Below are 20814 nucleotides of genomic sequence, written 5' to 3'. Positions count from 1 at the left end.
AGAAGAATGATACGAGCATCACTGATTCATAGACAAAGGGCTGGACCCTGGTTATTGGTTGGAATTCTGGTTCTGCCATTTATGGGCTGGTTGACCTGGGGTTGAACGTCTGTCAGCCTCAGATTTCTCTTCAATAAAATGGGGTAGTAATAATGTCTAGTTTGGAAGATTGTTTGAAGACTAAAGGAGACAATGTAAGTGAAGCCCCTATCACAGTGCCTGGGGCATTATGAGCCCACAGCAAGGGCTAGTGAGGTAGAATGATATTCTGAATAGTAGGGAGAGTTTGTCTCCCACTCCCGGCTCACCAAGTGTCTTTGTTGTTATTTCCCGGGACTCATTTTCCCAAACAGAACTGAGTCACCAACAATGAATCAGAAAAAAATGACTGCAAATGGCCACTAAGCTGCTGGCCTACGATTTCTCAACCCTTAGCCTACTGACATTAGGCACTGAATAATTGTTGTGGAGGCTGTCCTGTACATCATAGGAAGTTTAGCAGCAACCTTGGCCTCTATCCACTACTTGCCCCCCAAGTTGTGGCAACCAAAAATGTCTCCAGACATTGCCAATGTTCCTAGGAGGCAAAATCACTCTGAGTTGAGAATAGCTGAGAATTTAGAACATGTTTGAAGAATGAATTTTCTTTTCTTTCTTTTTTTGTGATACAGTGCATTTTTTAAATATCTCTTCTTATTTGTTACTCTTAGAAAATTTCATTTTCAACTGAACTCAGAGGTAGAAGCTCTCAGGGAGGGCAGCCTACGTCTCTTGGCAATCAATCTGTTCCTGACATTTTTCTCTGGCCTCCTTCATTCTCTTAGCCAAAAGTTTGCCATATTCTTCAGCCTCTTCCTTATTTTTCTTAGCATGTTTTTTCCCCCCAAAGCAATACACCAAAGCTTGTCTTTCAAGAAGTGTGGAGTAACAAGATGCTGAATCTTGGGTGCTTTGGTCCTATGTTTCTTACTTTCTTTGTTTAGGGGCTTTCCCACAACATATCAGCATATGTCATCTTCTTAGAGAAATCGAAAAGTTTGTATATTCTGCTAGTTCTTTAGGGCCCCAGGCAGCAAGGCACAATGGTATTAGTGAGACCAGAAATATTGTTCTCCCTACCCACTTTTTTTTTTACAATGACCAGGTTGAGAACAGTGAAACTGGCATCCACAATGGAACTTTGAACAGATTTGTGCTTTCTCCAGTCCTCCTGGGTCTATAACAGGGATGCCCCGTACTCATAGCAGGCAGACACAACCATGGGTAAAGACACCTTGCTTCACGGGGAAACCTTGTTTGTCATTCCCACCACTGACTCGAACCACATAACCCTTCCATTCTTCACCCACAGCGTCATCAATAATTTTTGTGACCATACACTTCTCACAAAAGGTATGAAGTTTGCACTCATTGTTGACTTCAATGACTTTCTGGCAGCCAGTGGCTGGGAAAGAGATGTTCAGCCTCTTCCTGAAGCAGTGGGCCACCTCTGAGGCACCATGAAACAGAGTTACACTACATTTTATTTTATTTTTTAAGAGAATAAATTTTCTGGAAAGATACAAGAATTCTGTGCTCTGTGGAAGGAGAGGTGATTGATCCAGTACTGAGTGATGACCCCAACAGCCGGGGGCCAGCCCTGTATCTGTGGAGCAATGATGCTCATTCTTTCCTGGAACTCTACTCAGTCCCCTTGCTCATCAGCCACCTTGCTTCCTTCTCCAGGGTGCGGGAATTTGGACACTGAGGTGTGATAGTTATGGGAATGAAAAGACGTGTCAGACTAAGATGAGACCAGAGGGAACCAGTTCGACATCCCTGAGGATGGAGAAAAAACATACTATGCCCATTGTAGTAATTTTCTTAGCCTCTAGACACTTGAAGAAAGGAGTGCTTAATCATACCTAAAGCGGAGAAAACTGCAGGAGGCACGGTATGACAGCTAAGGTGCACTCACACTTAAATTAGAAGTTCCTTAGTTGGTGACTTCAGATGCTGAGAGTCTGGGAAATTACTAAAGGGGGTCGCATGGTTCATTTTCCATTTTATAAAAAAGCTTGGCATCTTGTCTATTTTTTGACCTAAGACTGCAAGACTAAGACAGTAAGAAACTCCAGATGGACATCCTAGCTATCTTAGGATGAACTCCAATTAGCAATTATTTATAATTTACTTTCTCATTTGCTCATTAATTACATTGGTCTTTTTAAGCTCCTTTGTTTGGGGATCCAGGGAGTGGTTTTGTAAGGTTTTTATTTGCTGGACCAGCTTAGAGTTGTGTAAACCAGTAAGCCATCCTGCTCTCTCTCTGTCCAACTACCCTAAGTCATTCAACGTGACAAATACTGCTGGGAGCTTGGAGGCAGGAGGTGCTATGTGGGCTTGACCCTTAGGGATCTCTCACCTGTAAGGGTCCTTCTGTCCAGATAATGGCTTTCTCATTCATCAGCACCTCTTTTCCAGGAGTTGCTCTGAAGTCAAAGGCCCAACAATTGCTCTCTCTTCTCTCTGGTCTGGGAGGATGCAGATGTTTTTAATGCTAAATGTTGCCAGCGTCTCCCCATCTTTATTGAAGAAAAACTCTCCCTGGGCTCTGGTGGTGAAGTGAACCTTCTGGGTATAATGGAGCATCTGAGACAGGGACAAGAGGTGAAGGGAGCTGGTCAGGCGTACAACAACTCCCAAGATTGTGTTCATCTGTGGTAGGTAGGAAAGTGGTTGTTTTCATCTATCCAATCTTCCATGCAAATTACTTAGCATTCTCTCTGGGCCAAACATGATTGCTAGCTTGGATACAAAAGCCCAGTCCTGCCTTCAAAGAAATACCTCATTCAACTCAGTAGTGTGGATGATCACAATTACAGGCACATCATAATTACATTAGCCAAGATTAAAATGAAGGAGAGAATACTAGAAGCAGCAAGAGATAAGGGGACACTCACCTACAAAGGAGTTCCCATCAGACTGTCAGCGGATTTCTCAAAAGAGACCTTACAGGCAAGAAGGGGCTGGAAAGAAGTATTCCAAGTCATGAAAGGCATGACTCCGATTAAAATGTTTTTGATTAAAAGAAGCTATGGATGGAGGAGAATGAGTGTTTCAATGTATCTCCAACTTTTTATAGCAGAGAGAACCTCAGATTATGTGACTATTGAAGTCCTGTTATCACTCTTTTCTGGGAAGAGTTAAGTAGCAGAAAAGGGAGGACAAACAGAGGGCCTTTAGAGGGGTGGGTGCATCTGCATCTCTCAACACCTTTGAATACATATAAAAAATGGAGTTGCCTTTGATTCTGTGATTAGGAAAAGGGGTTGTGGTCTTTTCAGAAACCTGGAACTTTTTAAGCAGACCTTTGAGGTTGTTTCTAATAGAGCTTCCACTTGTTTTCCAAACATTTCTTGCTAGTGTTTTCTTCTGAGTCTATCCCATGCTTTGAAACAACTGTCTCACTTCCCCACTCCTGTTCCTTCCATAGCCTCCAATACCTGGTGTGTATGACTATTTTTTACTTGTTTGAACTTGAGTGCAAATACCTTGAGGACAAACACACATTTTTCACATTTCTTTTTTTTAATATATTTTGTTGATTATGCTATTACAGTTGTTCCATTTCCCTCCCTTCATTTCCCTCCACCCTGGACACCCCTCCCACCTAACATTCCCTCCCTTTAGTTCATGTCCATGTGTTATAAGTTCTTTAGCTTCTACATTTCTCATACTATTCTTGCCCTCCCCCCTGTCTATTTTCTGCCTATCATCTAGGCTATTTATTCTCTGTACCTTTTGCCCTTCTCTCCCCCTCCCACTACCCTGTTGCTAACATTCCATGTGATCTCCATTTTTGTGGTTCTGTTCCTGTTGTAGTTGTTTGCTTTTGTTTTAGGTGTGGTTGTTAATAACTGAGTTTGCTGTCTTTTTATGGTGCATATTTTTTATTTTCTTTTTCTTAGATAAGTCCTTTAACATTTCATATAATAATGGCTTGGTGATGATGAACTCCTTAGACTTGACCTTATCTGAGAAGCACTTTATCTGCCCTTCCATTCTAAATGAAACTTTTCTGGATAGAACAATCTTGGATGTAGGTCCTTGACATTCATGGCTTGAAATACTTCTTTCCAGCCCCTTCTTGCCTGTAAGGTGTCTTTTGAGAAATCCGCTGACAGTTTGATGGGAACTCCTTTGTAGGTGACTGTCCCCTTATCTCTTGCTGCTTTTAGAATTCTCTCCTTCATTCTAATCTTGGGTAATGTAATTATGATGTGCCTTGGTGTGTTCCTCTTTGGGTCCACCTTCTGTGTGACTCTCTGAGCTTCCTGGACTTCCTAGAAGGGTATTTCCTTTGCCAGACTGGGGAAGTTCTTCTTTATTATTTGTTCAAATAACCTTTCCACTTGTTGCTCTTCCTCTTCCCCTTCTGGTACCCCTATAATTCATATGTTGGAATGTTTAAAGACGTCCTGGAGATTCCTAAGCCTCTCCTCATTTTTTTTGAATTCTTATTTCTTCATTCTTTTCTGTTTGGTTGTTTCTTTCTTCCTTCTGGTCCACTCCATTGATTTGAGTTCCAGTTTTCTTTTCATCACTATTGGTTCCCTGTGCATTTTCCTTCATTTCACTTCGTGTAGCCTTCATTTTTTCACCTAATTTGTGACCAAAATCAATCAGTTCTGTGAGCATCCTGATCACCAGTGTTTTGGACTGTGCATCTGATAGGTTGACTATCTCTTGGTCGCTTAGATGTATTGGCTCTGGGACTTTGATCTGTTTTTCTGTTTGGGCCACTTTTTTTGATGTGTGTGTGGGGGGTCTGGTCGTGCATGTTACATAGTGAGGGGAGGAGCCTTGGGTGTTTACCAGGGTGGGGCAACCCAGTCACTGGGTTGTGACCTTGTATGTGGGGGCAGGGTCAGAGAGGGAACAATGGTGCTTGCTCTGCTCTCTCTTGGATATCAGTCCCTTCTGCCACTTCCCACAAGCAAATTGGGCCCTTTGGTACTGGTTCCTGGGTGGGTGGCCTTGTGTCTGATCTAGGACCCTGTGGGTCTCTCCAGTGAACTCTCCTTTGAGGCTGGGAGTCTCTCCTGACACCTCAACCCCCACAAGTATTTTCAATTGGTGCTTTTAGGCTTTATTTCCCATCCCTGGGGCCCTGGGTTGTGCAGTCTGTCTCACTGCCCATTTTCACCAGGTTTATCTGCATGCGAATGTGTGACTGTGGTCAGTCAGCCACCTTGTGGGCCTCAGTGGGTCTGCTAGTTGCCACCCTGTGCCCAGGGTCTGCCAACCACCACTTTTTCCTGCCACGACCCCTCTCCACTGGCTGCCAACTCCTCCCCTCTTACCGGTCTGGATGAATGGTTGTTGGACTTCTACACAGTTCAATTTTCTGTCAGTTCTGGGTTCTTTCCTTTTTCTAAATTTTTATTGTCCTTAATTTTGGTTGTGCGAGGAGGCACAGTGTGTCTGCCTATGCCTCCATTTTTCACATTTCTGTATCCCTCATCACTCCAAGGTACATGAAAATTGCCTACTAAGTATTCATGGCATAAACACACATTTGCTGAATTAGGCCCTGGAAGCTCAGTAAGACTATAGGAGGGAGTTTGAGCAAATCACTTGGCTGCAGGCAGGGCTAGGTCTAAAATTCTGAAAGACTCCTGGAATTCTTTGGCACTGAGAGGCAGTAGAGAGAGTGGCCCAGGGCCCCAACCCTGGAGCCAGGTTGCCTGCTGTGATTCCTGCCACTACCTTGAACAAGCTGAGTGACCCTGGATATGTTGCTCTACCTTCCAACTTTCTCATCTGTGACAATGACACCTGGCTTGTATGTATCTTCTTTATGTATGCATCTTAACAAATAAAGATGAATTGTATTAATACATATAAATTGATCAAGACATTACTTGGCATAAAGTAACATTTAAGAGGTGCATTACTTTTACAGCTTTTAGGAAGTCTCACTACATAAATACTGATAAAATGACCTAAAACCCATCTTAAAGAAGCTGTGCCTCGTGTGAAGACATTCCTTTAGTATTTAAATTTTTTTTCTCGTGCTCTGACTTTGCTTCTGTAACTTCGCTCAGATATTTGCAGTGGCATGCTACCAAATGTTTCACACCTGGCTCTCTGGAGAAAAAAGCCAGGATTTTTAGTGTCTGCTGATTCCTGTGGTTTACAAACAGTTTGTATAATTTCTGAAAATTTTACAATTGACTCTCATTGTCTGTAGAAGCCCATTCTGTTTTCTAGATCTAGACCCTGATATCATTAATAATAAGGGATTGTATCCCAAGTCCCTTTGGCTCTAAATTCAAGCGCAACTTTCATTAGACCACAGTACCTTTCTGCTAGTCTGCGGCTCACAGCAAACTGGGATGGACAAGGTCTGGGCATGAGATTTTGGTTGCTCACCTGCCAAGACCTGGCATTCTGTGCCCTGGTGCCTCCCAGGAATGGCCTCTCTCCTGGGGAGCAGGACATCAGGTTGTGAAAGGTGGTTAGCAGGGCCTTGGCTGTCAGGTAGGCTTGGTAAGTGATGGCCAAATCAGGAAGTCTGAAAGCAGACAGGTGGACAGCTGTCACATTCCCAAGTTTTGTGTGCTTCTGAGTCCCTTCTCCGGCACTCTGGGTGGAAGGCCCTGGTCCAGGTCACCTGCGTTCATGCAGTGCCTCCCACAGCTTTCTTGTCAGACTGTTGCCTGGGTACATGGCAGGCACAGAGCCAACAGGAAGTCCATGGAGCCAGGCATTATTTCTGAGCATATGGCCAGGTTCAAGCTGCCATTCAACAAGTCCAGGGCCTTGGGTCCCAGCACTGAGAAGCTACAGAAGAAGGAGGCGGGGAAGATCCATGGCCTTCTGATCATGTTGTTCTCCTAAAGGACTTCAGCCAGGAGCCTGAAGTAATGGTGGTAACAGCACAGATGACCACTGTGGCAGCAGGGCTAGAGGCAAGAGCACTGGGCACGATGTCGATGCTGTCACCCTGGCTGCTGATCTTCCTCGAGAAGCAGCCGCCCGTGCACCCCATCTCCAGCTGCAGCTGCTGTACCAGCCACTATGGTGGCCATTTTCAGAACCCACTAAGTCCACCCAAGTCCAGTTAAAGTGACTCAAGAGCTTGGCCAGGACCCAGGGCTGGTGGGCACTGCTGGGCACTGTACAGATCAAGGACAGGAAATGGACATGGTCAGAGAACTTGGGGTGCTGAGATCTATGGCTAATCATAAGAAGAAATGGGGCTACAAATTCCTGCCCGAACATCCCGCCACCCACCTCACTCAGCATCCCCCAGTGCTTTGGGTCTTGGACTTATTCCTCCTATCTCTGTCTTTATTATTGAAAACATTTTTAACATACTGTATATAACTAATATCTACAACCTGATGAGTTTGTAGGTAAGTAGACACCTCTGAAACCATTGCCATCCTCTATGCTGTAAACCTAACCACCATGCCCTAAAGTTTCCTCCTGGCCTCCTGTTTATTTTGTTGCTATGGGTTTGCATGGTAAAATCACTTAACATAAAAGTCTACCCTCTTAGATAGTTTTGAAGTATGCAATCCAGTATTAACTGCAGCCACTAGGCTGTACAAGAGACTTAGTCATCTTGTGTAGCTGAAACTTCCTGACCTTTGACAATCCTCCCTATTTTTCCTTCCCTCAGCTCCTGGCAACCACCATTCAACTTTGTTTCTATGAGTTTGTCTATTTTAGATTCATGGTGTAAGTACTATGATGTAATATTTGTTCTTCTGTGTCTGTTTTTTGTTTTTAATTATTATCTCATGGACTTTTGATACATGCGATGTCCAGGTCCTTCCAAATCCTGTGGGCTCAGGCCTGAGAAGCCACTACTTTTTAAAAACGGTTTTATTTATTTATTTTTAGATAGAGAGGATAGGATGGAGAATGAGAGGGAGAGAAACGTGGATGTGAGAGAGAAACATCAATTAGTTGCCTCTTGCTCACAGCCTGATTGAGGAATGAACCCACAACCCAGGCTTGTGCTCTGATTGGGAATTGAACTGGTGACCTTTTGCTTTGCAAGATGATGCCCAACCCCGTTAGCCACACTGGTCAGGGTGAAGCCAATTCATTTTCTTAAGGAGTTATGCAAAGTATGACATTGCATAATAAATAGGAAATTTTGTAAGAGGGCAGAATAATGCCAAACGCATTAGCAAGTGGAGGGTTTGGGGGGAGATAATGGTAGAAAGAAGGAGAAGGGAGTAAACAAAGAACATGTAAGAATAAGCCATGGACATGGACAACAGTGTGGGAATTGACTGACTGTAGGAGCAGGGTTGGGGTGGGCAGAGGAGGGCAAAAGGGGAAAACTATAATAGAAAAATAATAAAGAATGTTTTAATAAAAAAATTACTCTAGTGAAGGGGGGTATGCTGTGTCCTGTCTTTGCTATCCAGAAACTCTCCAGCTGTGATCCTCTGGGCCCCAGCAGGCTGACTTTGATGGACTACAGCAAAGGGCTGCCCTGACCTCTGGTTTCTGGCAGGAGACTGGAGTGGGAGGAGAGTGATATTGTGATACTCGTACCCTCAGATTCCTCTCCACTCAACCATGGTTGGCAGTGGCCGCCTGACTCTGAAGGCCACAGCTCTTGTTGGAAGGTCCTGCTACTGCTTCCTCCCCCGCAGATGGATACAGCTTCTGACTCTGGCTGTCCTCTGTGTGTTTCACCCATTTGGGCTGCCTACGTTTTTGAAAAGAGCTCCTTTATGACACTCTAGTTGGAGTGTGCCATCTAGTTGGAGTGCGACACTCTAGTTGGAGTGTGCCATCTGCCCTTTTCAAAGGCAAAAAGGGGAATACTGAACTATCTTAACACAAGGTTGCTGGAGTCAAGATTTCAACTATTATAGATACTTTCAAATTGGACATAAAGCAAAAGTTGTTTATTTGCTATTTAGAAGGCATGTACCTAAAGCAAAATAACAAAAAAATTCAATATCAGGGATGGGTAACCCCAAAGTCTTAGCTGAGTCCACTTGAACTGGAGGTTGTCCAGCCTTCCTGACCCAAGAAAGAATATGGAGCTTTTGGACAGAGGGGTTAATGGTTAAGTCAGTGTAGAGCGTGATTACTGGTGGGCAAACCAAGTGAATGCTCATAAGATGTGGAAAGTTCCTTGAACCCAGTTGGTATCAAAAAACATCTTGGGGCAAAAACAAGGTGATGTGAACGGTCAGGTGAATACTAAAGCAAGAAAGAGTCACGGAATGAAGAGAGTATTTTTCATACAGGAGCATAAAGACTAAACGAAATACAACTTGTCTCCCGAGTTCTGCTCCTTAAAGCCCTCGATTTCTGCTTCTAAAGCTAGAATTGAGTTCTTGCTTCTTGATCCATGCCAGCTCTGGGACTCTCCCCATCATCCCATCATCACTGAGCTCTTTCTGTCTCAGAGTGAGCTCATGTCTTTTTCTATCCAGGTGGACTTTAAGCAGGATCCATTTAATTGACCTTAGCTGTTGAGTGCATAAATGATACATGTTATTCTCTCTCTTCTCTTTTTGACTCTTTCTTCCTCTTGCAGGTTCCCCAGGTGACTCAGTGTGAGGGTCTACTGTCACAGACTTTCTGCAGCCTGCTGTAAAGAAGGTATCCCTCCAGATATATGCAGATAAGTTCTTTGACTTCAAAGTCTTTGGTGACTGGTTCTAGACTGAGCAAAATTGTACAGAGGACTTGGGAACTGGCTTTTTTCAAAAGCGACTGCTCTTTCCAGGTTTACTTTGCTATCATCATTATTGTTCAGAGCAATGACAATCAACAGTAATGAGCATTTGTTATATACCAGACACTGGCTATTCCATTGTTAAGACCCACAATGACTCTAAGAAGTAAATACATCATCATCAACCTTTGTTACCATCATTTTATAGATGAGGAATGAGAAGCTTGGAAGGAATTACTCGATTTGTGAAGATCACATAATAAGCAGTGTTGTTAAGATTCAAATCCAGGTTTACTGACTTCCAAGTCAGTTCCCTTAATAATTTCTAGCTCCCCTGCTCCCCAGCCCATTTCTGTCCAGTTCTCTGTGCTGGTGCACACCCTGGGATTTGTGTGTAACAAAGAGGGTCTCTAACAGATCCTTTGATTTGATCAACTCTGGGATTTTGTAACATCAGAGTTGGGAAAAGTAAGGGATATTGCCAAATGCTCCAAGATATTGATTTCTTGATGAATGCAATGCATTTGGAGTTTTCTCAAATTTTAGCAGAATAAAATTTCAGCAACAGGGGTGGGGTCCCCAGTGTTGAAAAGAAGATACTTATACTCTGAGTTTAGTTTGTCAGGGCTCCGCACCTAGAAGAGTGTGGCCTCCAAGGCTGATCTCAAGGAACCTAACTTCGACTGACTGAGGTTAACTTCTTCACAAGTGGGCTCTGATACTGGGGAGGCCTTAGAGATGGGCCAGATGTATTCTCAGGGCTGCATTGTAACTAAGGGAGTCTGCCAGATAGGTAACAACACAATCAACAGAAGAATGACCCACCCTGCCTGAGTATTTCCATCTGCTGTAAGGGAGAGGGTGTCTCAGTTGAGCTGAACATTCTCAGTGCCTGAGCAGGTTTGATTTCTTAGTGACAGTAGTTTAGTTTTTTCCTTATGCTCCAGGTCTAGGCTAATAGATTATCCTTCTGAGAAAAATTTGGGTTCAGATAGAGGCTTTTCTGTAGGGAGAGGATACACTGATCAGCTAACACAAAGCTGTTGGTCATGTTGGAAATCACATTTCTCATTCTGAGTTAATAAGTGGTGTCTGGTGTCATTGTCTGGTTTTGGCAATGAATTTGGGCAGTTTGAGCCACCCCCTGTACTATCACCAGTCATGTCTGGGTGAGTACTTCTTTCCTGGAACTGTGATGTCATTTCTTTGTCTATGCCCTACTCAAGCATGAACTCTGAAGTTGACAACTGGGTTTGATTCATATTAGTACCATTGCAGGGTGGGATTATGATCTGGAATGTAGCTGTTGCTCAGAAAACATCTATTGAATGGGTGTGAACTGTGACATTTCTAGAGCTACAAAGCTAAGACTGTACTAACTAGCACCTCAGTGCTCAATGCATCAGAAGGCTATTTTCCCTGTTTCTGGGGCACTTCACCCAGCAGTGAAGGTTGCAACCCCAGTCTCATGCTGGCCATGGAGCTGGAGAAGGAAGCCCCAATGGAGAGGCGGTGACATGGAGTCAGGGGTCAGTCTCGCTCAGGTCCCACAACAGCCACTGTGCTGGACTGTAACTGTGGGGACTGAACTGATTTCATGCACTTTAACTTTATTCAATGAAAGAAATTAAGGTCTAGCCAAAGCGATTTAGTTTTATACTTTTGTGAGACTTTTTACATAAATAAAAAACTAGAAAAAGCGGTCTTCTGTCGGCCAAGTGTCCTGATGTCTGACTTACAAGATCTGGTCACAGGAACCTAAATTCCAATTTGGAGCCTTGAGGCTGGCTTGTTCTCCCCTGAGTCCTACGGGTGGGCAGAACACGTGGGCACCTTGGTATGCAGCTGCCTAGGTCCTGCTTGTTTTCTTGTCCACAGTGTGAGAGTTTCTGAGGACAGGGCCTCACATGTGCCTCATGGTGCCTGTCACTGTAGCACCATGATCTTCACCATGAACACTGAGCTCAGTCAAAATTGAGAATAATGACCAGGGTCCAAACAGGCAGCATTTTTATTGAGGTGAGGTTCCTTCCTCCTTACTTCTGTACCTGCTTCTACCTCTGGAGTCACAGTGCTTGGCTTTGAATCCCAAACCACTGCTTATTACCTGTGGGATTTAGGCAGCTAGCATTTCCTCTTGGAGCTTCAATTTCATTATGTGTACAAGGAGAATAATAATAGTATCTACCTTACAGAGTTGTTGGTTGGATTAAATGAGATAATAAAAGTGAAGATACAATAACAGGAAATACTGATATAGCACTTACAATAGGTTAGGCCTTTTTCTAAATGTTTTCACATGTATCAACTCATTTAATCTTAAGAATTTTGATACATGCAGAGTACCTAAAAAGCCATTTCCATGAATGATTGTTATATAGTAAATGATATAGTTATTATTATGTCACTCTCAGCTAATATTGCACAAGACAGCATGTGACAAAATTATTTATGCTGGGATGTGAATGACTGATTATAGCTCCATATTTCAAATATAGCTATGGAGACTTAAGTATTGGCATCTAATTGGATTATCTTTCCATTGTGGCAATTGATGCCTCAGTGGAATCTGGAAGGGAAGATATTTAGTATTTCTTGGGGCGTTTTTTAAAGCTCATAAGTAAGCAATCATGGACCTTATGTCCAGGCATGCTGAAAAAAAAAAAAGATTCTCCTCCTGGAAAATGACTTAGTAAACACTGCTTTCCTGCCTAACAGATTTTATGTACACTGAAAATCAAACAGAACTCGTGTCTAGGCAAATGTTTCACAGAAACTTCAAGGAATCCATCAGAATGGTCTGTCCCTTACTGAACTGTCCAGCTTTCTAAGAAGGGTGGAGAGGAGAAATGAAATCATCCTTGGTTGGGTTATGAATTTTGAGTCCTCATATCATGGGCTATTAGAGAGCATATGTCCCAATCTATTTAACCAATCAGCAGCAAAAACAACAGAAATAGGGGAGTTTGGCTTACAATCACCAAATTCTTATTTTGCTACAGAAGTTTGTTGAAAACAAAAATCTATAATAGCCAAGACATGGAAACAACCTCAGGTCATTCAATGGATGAATGGATGAAGAGGGTGTGAGACACACACACACACAGTGGAATACCGTTCAGCCACATAAAGTGAGGGAATCCTGACAACATGGAAGAAACTTTGAGACATGATGCTTAGGAAAATAAATTAGACAGAGAAAGACAAATACTTTATCATTTATATGTTGACTCTAAAACAACAACAAAAAAAAACAAAGGAAAAAACCCTAGTAAACTCATAGAAAAAGACATCCGATTTGTGGTTACCAGAGATAATGGGGGGTGGGGAATTGGAGAGAAGTGGTCAAAATGCACAGTAAGTGCTAAGGATGTAACGTACAACATGATGTCTATAGTTAATATTGCTGTGTGATGTATATGGAAGTTATTAAGAGCATAAATCTTAAGAGTTCTCAACATAAGGTGATAAATTTTTCTTTTTATTGTATCTATATGAGATGATGGATGCTTATTGCAGTAATCATTTCACAGTATATGCAAGTCAATCATTATATTGTACTGCTTAAACTTACACAGTAATATATCTGTTATACCTCAAAAAAAAAAAACTAGGAAAATCTAAAAAAACAAACCAAACCACTGTTTAAGGAGAGCTGGTGATCTCACACAGACACCTGTGTACACTACGTCATTTCTTTCTCATTTTGCTGCAATTGGAGGAAACTTCATTGTAGATCAGTACCAGTTCATGAACCAGCATTGGGAACCATCAATCTAATTCAGTGTAGCATTTAAATTCCAGGCCAAGGAAGGGGAAGTGACCCTATCAAGGTCATAGCCTGTAATTGTTCTATCTGGTTGCAGAGCTATCCTTAGCACCTTGTCATGTGCTCCAACCAGAGTATTCAAGTGGCTTCCTTGCTCCATGTATGTCACTCACCTGAGCCCCTCAGCCAATGGCTTGGACTCCAGGAAGGTCATCCTTCCAACCACGCCCAGGAGCAGTTGTTAGAGGCCACAGTAGAAGCTGGATGTAGTCTGGGGCCTTTTGGACAGCAGGTCCAGGACTCTCCCTAGGACCCAGATTCCTGAGGTATAGGAATCATACATCTGTAGTTCCACGGTGATGTTGGGCAGGAAGGCTGGGTCCTTTTTTGCCTTGGCCACAGCAAAGAGAATGCCCAGGATGTTCAGGAGTAAGTGGACTTTGAATCTTACAGAGAGTGAAGGACAGAGGTAGTTAGGATTGGTCAGGAGCATTGGAAAGAGACACCAAGGATTTTCTCCTTGGGAGGAGTGAGGGCCAGATGATGTGGGATTGACTTTAGATGTACATTTGCAGAAAGAAAGAAGACTAGGGGGTTGCAGATTCTAGGGGAGACACATACATAGGTGGCCAGGTATGGAGAAAGGCTAACAGCACCCCAGAGATGGGCATGAAATACACAAAGTCACACACTTACATACATGCAGCCAGAGGCTGACAGCAATTTTAGGCAGACACACAGCATTGGGTCCACACACTCAGGCATTCACCTGGTGCAGAGGATGTGACATATGAACAGGCAGACACATGAACTGGGATAGATGGCTAGATGCAGAGATAGGCACTCAGGTGCAGATGAGACGGGAAGGCAGGCGACACAGATATAGTGACCAGGCTGTACACATGTAAAGACTAGTAGCCATGGACACAGGCAGAGAGATGGGCTCAGGCACTGGTGAACTCTCATTTAGACAAACAGCCAAAGACACAAGCAGAGAGCCATGAGTAGAGGCAAAAGAAGTGCTAGAAGGTCTTTGATAAAGACCTAGGCAGGAAATATTATGACAGACATGGGGTAGAGTGACCCTGGGGTCTGGCTGCACACTTCCTGGGCATCTTTGTAGACAGACACTGCAGGCTCATAGATTAAATCTGGTTAGAAACAAATGAAACCTTGGAAACAGTTTAGAAATTCGTGGAAGCTGGGCTCGCAATCGAGTTGCCTGGAGTTTCCCATGAACATGCCCACAGGTGCATCTCATTTTGCTCCAGCTGTTGTGATTTTGAAACCATTCCCAGGCTTAAGGCAGCTGAGCTCTTCCATCCCTCAACTTGAAGAAATGTTAGTGTGTATGTGTGCATGGGGGGGAGGGGTTGTTAGTCAGTGACTTGGGGATAGCTGGTATTAGGACCAAGTCTTTATTACCCAGGTGCACAGAGCGAGGGGCTGTCCCTGCTAAAGGTCTCAGTGTCAGATGACCCTGGACAGCAGATAACAGGTCTTGGGACCCCAGTTACCTGCAGTGATCAGAAAGGCTGCTTCCCTTCTCCCTCCCTCCCCAGGGATGAAGGGCATGACTCACGGTTGGCACAGAGGCTTCTCTGGAGGTTGTTGGAACTTAACTTGTGGTTGATCCAGCACTATGTGTGCAGGGTCACAGCCCTGATAAGCATTCCTCCTTTGATAGAAAATATGTCTGGGGGCCTGGACACTAGCCAGCTGTCCAGATGGTGTCCCTCTTGGGCCTTCCTGAGAGAGAGGTCATGAAGACAATCAGGCTGGGCATCAGAGCTGTCCTTTCCTGTAGGCAATAGGCTGGGAGGCCTCTGTTGTCAGAAAGTCTGGTTCTGACTTCTTCTGAGAGGCTCTAGGTCCCTCTGCTGTAATAGCTGAGCAGTTTATAAAGTTTCCTTGAACCTGGTTTCCTGTTTGGTCTCCATGACAGTCAATGTAAAGCAGCTTAAAATGACACATATTTATTATCTCATAATTTTCCCCAAGACAGGAATCAGGGTGCGGGTTTTTTGTCCTCTGCTCAGGGTCTCCCATTACTGAAGACAAGGCGTTGGGAGGAGCATCTCATTAGAGACTCAAACTCTTGATTGTTGGTAGAATTCACTGTGGCGCAATTGTGTGACTGTGAGTCTTGAGCCCACCCTCAGGCCCTTGCCTAGTGGCCCCTCCACTCACAAGGTGATAGCTTATTTCTTCAAAGTAAGCAGGAGAATGTCTCTGTTGCTTTGAATTTCTCATTGGGGTGTACTCCATTAAGTCAGGTCCACCAGGGACAACATCTCTGTCAATGGATTCATAGTCCACGAATTTAGGACCTTACTTATATCTTTAAAATCTGCTAACTTCATAATGGGAGTGGTGTCCCATCATATTCACAGGTCCTGCCCTCATTCTAGGGGAGGGATTACACAAGGGCATGCATCACTGGAGGTCATTTTGGAATTTTGCTTAGAGATATTAGCAACCAATCAGACAAATCTAGAATATAGAATATTTATAACACAACTCTCAGTGTCTTAGAACAAATGAAAAGGAAGGGAGCTGTACTAGGTTCAACAAATATAAAAAAATGGAACAATCAAATACAGTGCTTGAACTTGGATTGGATCCCAATGAAAACAGATATAAATAAAAAACCCATTCTTGAATAAACAAGGAAAATATGAATATAGACTAGATATTAAATTATATGATGGGGTAAAACTGGTCATTTTCTTAGGTGTGATGATGATATTACATTATTATGGTCATATAGAAGAATATCCTTTGTATCCATAATTTTTAAAAAGTCATTGAATTATAACAAACCTTCAGAAAAATCAATATTGTACATGAGTTTTCACAGCCTTAACACACTTAAACTTCTAGATCAAGATTCAATGCATTACCTGCCCCTGCCAGAAGTTAATGTGTTCTAAGCCACAGCTATGTAATTTCAGAACAACTTGTACACTATTTTAGCTTATTTATTTTGTTCAGTTTTTCCCTTCCTGTGGAAGATTTGTTTTCAATACTTGGAACTTGCTAAAACCTTCCAAATTTGAAGGTTTTTGTGCTCCATTCATTATATATTTCAATTAAGGATACAACATTTTCTGACTGATTTTAAATAAACACAATTACAATTTTGAGAACATTTAAACAAATTAGTTCAATATTATTGTAGATCACTTAGGTTGATTAAAAGGTAGTATAGCAAAAGCTTATATATTTTACCCTCCTGTGGATAAGAAGCAGGAAAGATTTGGCAAAACACCGGAATACAAAGTCAATATCCAGAAATCAAAGGCATTTTTGTATACCAACAATGAAACAGCAGAAGCAGAAACCAAGAAAAAAATCCCATTCGATATAGCAAAAACAAAAATAAAATATCTGGGAATAAACCTAACCAAGGAGGTAAAAGACCTGTGTGCAGAAAACTACACAACACTGAAGAAAGAAATCAAGGAAGACACAAACAAATGGAAACATATACTGTGTTCATGGATTGGAAGAATTAACATCATCAAAATGTCTATACTACCCAAAGCAATTTACAGATTCAATGCAATGCCTATTAAAGTACCAATGGCATATTTTACAGACATAGAACAAACACTTCAAAAATTTATATGGAACCATAAAAGACCCTGAATAGTAGCTGCAATTTTGAGAAAGAATAACAAAGTAGGAGGGATCACAATATCTTATATCAAACTGTATTATAAGGCCACTGTAATCAAAACAGCCTGGTACTGGCATAAAAACAGGCACATAGACCAATGGAATAGAACAGAGAGCACAGAAATAAAGCCAGATCTCTACAGTCAATTAATGTTCGACAAAAGGGGCAGTAACATAAAATGGAGTAAAGATAGCCTCTCCAACAAATGGTCTTGGGAGAACTGGACAGCCACATGCAAAAAAAAAGAAACTTGAGCACCAACTTATGCCATACACCAAAATAAATTCAAGGTGGATAAAAGACTTAAATATAAGCCATGAAACCATTAAAGCTCTGAAGGAGAACATTGGCAGGAAAATCTCAGATATTCCACGCAGCAATATTTTTACTGATACATCCCCCAGAGCAAGGGACATAAAGGAAAGAATAAACAACTGGGATCTCATCAAAATTAAAAGCTTCTGCATAGCTAAGGAAAACAGTATCAAGATAAAAAGAGAAGCATCTGTTTGGGAAAACATATTTGCCAATGATACCTCAGACAAAGGTTTAATCTCTAAAATATACAGAGAACTCACACGACTCCACTCAAAGAAGATGAGCAACCCAATTAAAAAATGGGCAAAGGACTTGAACAGGCACTTCTCCAAGGAGGACATACAGAGGGTCCAGAGACACATGAAAAGATGCTCGATATCTCTAGCTATCAGAGATGGAAATTAAAACCACAATGAGATACCACTTTACACCAGTCAGAATGGCTATCATAAACAAAGAAACAAACAACAAGTGCTGGAGAGGTTGTGGGGAAAAGGGGACCCTAGTTCACTGTTGGTGGGATTGCAGACTGGTACAACCACTATGGAAAACAGTATGGAACTTTCTAAGAAAGCTAAAAATGAACGTGCCTTTTGACCCAGCAATTCCACTGTTAGGAGTATATCCTAAGAACCCTGAAACACCAATCCAAAAGAACCTATGCACCCCGATGTTCATAGTGGCACAATTTACAATTGCCAAGAGTTGGAAGCAACCTAGATGCCCATAGGTAAATGACTGGATCAAAAAACTGTGGTACATTTACACAATGGAATTCTATGCTGTAGAAAGGAAGCAGGAGCTCCTATCCTTTGCAACATCGTTGATGGAACTGGAAAGCATCATGCTGAGTGAAATAAGCCAGGCAGTGAAAGACAAATACCATATGATATCACCATTAACAGGAATCTAAACAACAAAGCAAACAAGCAAGCAAAATATGACCAAAGACACTGAAATACAGAACGTGCTGACAGGGTCCAGAGGGGAGAGGGGAGAGAATCATAGGGGAAAAGGGGAAAGACTCACATGAACAAGTATACAGGACACATGGACAAAAACTAAGGTGGGGGGCGGAAATGGAGGGAGGTGGGGAGTACTGGGGAGGCAGGGCTTGGAATATAAGATAGAAAACTGTACTTGAACAAGAATTAAATTAAAAAAAATAAAAATTAAAAAAAAAGAAGCAGAAAGAAATCTTGAGCTAAACTACTTTTGAAGGGGGTGAAAAGTCACGTTTCCCAGGGTGAAATGTAAACACACCTGCTATTTTAAGCCATTATCAGCAGGCACAGTATTTGAAAACAAGTGTTAATGTGCCCACAGCAGATTCATATCTTCTCTACTTTTCAAGTCCCCAAGGATATTACTATATCTCCCATAATGAATGATAAAAGCTGACAAACATTTTGTGCAAAATGCACGTTCATCATCAACTTTCTTGATTCACATGCATTTCTGTTTTTTGAGTTTGTTGCTACTGAAAGTGCTTACTGCAAAATATGAAAGTGATACCAAACAATAAAATATATTGCTGTGGCTTTGTACTGTGCACAAAGTGACCAAACCACTGTAGCAAAGGCTTTGAGACTATTCTCCACAGCAGTGCTTTTTAGTTCCTATTTTGTGCACATTTTTTAAAGACTTTATTTTTAGACAGAGGGGAAGGGAGGGAGGGAGAAAGAAAGGGAGAGAAACATCAATGTGTGATTGCCTCTCAAGCACCCCCTATTGGGGGACCTGGCCCACAACCCAGGTATGTGCCCTGACTGGGAATTGAACTGGCGACCCTTTGATTCACAGGCAGGCACTCAACCACTGAGCCACACCAGTCAGGGCTATTTTGTGCACATTTTAAACTTATTTCTAAGAGCCAGACAATGACTGGTCTGTTGGCTTCATGTATTATGTTATGGACCACAACACAACCCGTTGCTACACCAGTGGCTGCTAGTGTTGAATATTTCTCTTGCCATCACCCTAGACTGGATTAATGAGCCTTTACTAGATCCTTGTGTCTGAGCCACCCTATTTCTTCCTTATGTTTCCTTTCTAGTAGGCCAATTGTATCTCTGGGTGTCATTCTTTTAATTAGTATCATAACTTTAAGCCTAGGTGGATAAGTAATTCTACTGGAAGTAAAATTTGGCATCCCACAGTTCCTATGTTGGGTGCTCTGTAAGTCTTAACTGTTGTTGTTGTTGTTATTATTATTATTATCATTATTGTTTTGTTATTAGGAACTAAAACAATAATTTTTAGGTCCTCTACATTGTAACAAAGCCCCATTCAGATTATCTAGTAGAATGCGGGTTTATGGTTAAAACTGTTATATTCCAAAATGAAGACAAGATTTTCTTCAGAACCTATGGAGAACCCTAAAATGCAGCCTAGAACATAATTTAAGACTTGGAAATCTCTAATGCAGCATTAGGGACTGGGTTGTATTGCTTCTTTTACAGCAGCTTACATTTGCTCATTCTCTCTCTGGTTTTTGGCCATTAAAATGACTCAGCCATTCTCTCTATATCTGGTTACCATTTGTGAGTCTCATTTCTTAGTTGACTTAGTTCTTTTCCATATTTTAAAATTTCGATCCTAAAGAGAGACATAACTTTATTGGTTCTGTTTAATAATCATTGAAAAACTCTAGGGAATGTCCTGGCTCTCTTTTCTGTTCATGCATTGATGAACCCTGGGTCAGGGGCTTGTTCTAGTCTGAAGGGCTAAGTCAAGTGCTAGAACAGTGATTACCTGTAAAGCACTATGGGTAGGAAAGTTTCCTCTATAATAGGGGAACGATAGAAGTATAGAGGGGACTAAGATCCAGTCTTTATTTTTATTCAGACTGTAGATGTAATTAGTGTCAACAAAGGCAAATCTGCTGCAATATACTGAACTTCTTTCCAGTAGAGTTCTATTAAGTATAGAATCTTCTGAACCTGATGAACAAACTTGAACTAGTGCAAAAAAAGGAATTTATTGAAGTATCTCAATGTAACTTAAGGAAGCAAGAGAACTACTGTGACTGCCCTTAATACAATTACCAGGAAATGGGACCTGGAAGCACTCTTTCTCAGCCTTTTGTTGTATATTGTCTTTGAATAATAGTTTTTTAAAAATATTTTATTTATTTATTTTTAGAGAGAGGGGAAGGGAAGGAGAAAGAGTAGGAGAGAAACATCAATATGTGGTTGCCTCTCATGCGTCCCCCACTGGGGACCTCGCCCGCAACCCAGGCACGTGCCCCAACTGGGAATTGAACCGGCAACCCCTTGCTTTACAGATCTGCGCCCAATCCACTGAGCCACACCAGCCAGGGCTGTCTTTGAATAATTGTTT

General features: G+C 42.1%; 1 pseudogene; it reads right to left on the bottom strand.

The window, feature by feature from the left end:
• Window positions 1-722: 722 nt before the first annotated feature.
• LOC118982807 (40S ribosomal protein S6-like) lies at window positions 723-7076 on the bottom strand (annotated as a pseudogene).
• Between the last annotated feature and the right edge of the window lie 13738 nt (window positions 7077-20814).

The sequence above is a fragment of the Sturnira hondurensis genome, unplaced genomic scaffold, assembly GCF_014824575.4.
Source record: "Sturnira hondurensis isolate 20B ecotype Veracruz unplaced genomic scaffold, ASM1482457v3 Scaffold0002101, whole genome shotgun sequence".
Classification (NCBI taxonomy): domain Eukaryota; kingdom Metazoa; phylum Chordata; class Mammalia; order Chiroptera; family Phyllostomidae; genus Sturnira; species Sturnira hondurensis.
The sequence above is the reverse complement of the archived record's forward strand: the minus strand, read 5'-3'. Positions and strand labels throughout refer to the sequence as shown.